The following is a 560-nucleotide window of genomic DNA, read 5'->3' on the forward strand; positions in this document are numbered from 1 at the left end:
TTAATCATATATCAATTATATAAATGTAAACTGATGACTTGATCTTACCTTAGAATCTTGTCACTTTTTTTTTTTCAGTATTCGTCAACGTTATTAATTCCAAAGTTTTATATAAACAATCCCAATGTTTCAGGAAAAACCCGTTTTTTTCAGATGTTCGTTTTAACCCTTTTGAATTTCACCGCTGTATATTAATCAGTGCTTTCAGAAGTCTAGGCAACGGTAAAATTACAAAAAAAAGGGGCGTGTTAGTGTTGCAAAGATCCAAAGGGGGAGGTTGGTGCAGGGATAACCTCTTAACGAAAATTTGCGAATCGTTGTTCTAAAGTCACGCATATCGATGGGGAAATGAATACGTTGCATGACACGGCAAATTAGGAGCTTTTCAATATTCGTTAACGCCATCAATTCCACGGCTTTATATATCACCCAATACTTCAGAACCCTGTTATGTTTTTCCCTTTTTTCGCACCTTTTGATTCGGGGTGTATATTTAAACAGTGCTTCCAGAAATCTAGGCAACGGTAGGCAACGGGCGTGTTAATGTTGCAAAGACCCAA

This window comes from Penaeus monodon, chromosome 22 (genome assembly GCF_015228065.2).
Source record: "Penaeus monodon isolate SGIC_2016 chromosome 22, NSTDA_Pmon_1, whole genome shotgun sequence".
Taxonomy (NCBI): domain Eukaryota; kingdom Metazoa; phylum Arthropoda; class Malacostraca; order Decapoda; family Penaeidae; genus Penaeus; species Penaeus monodon.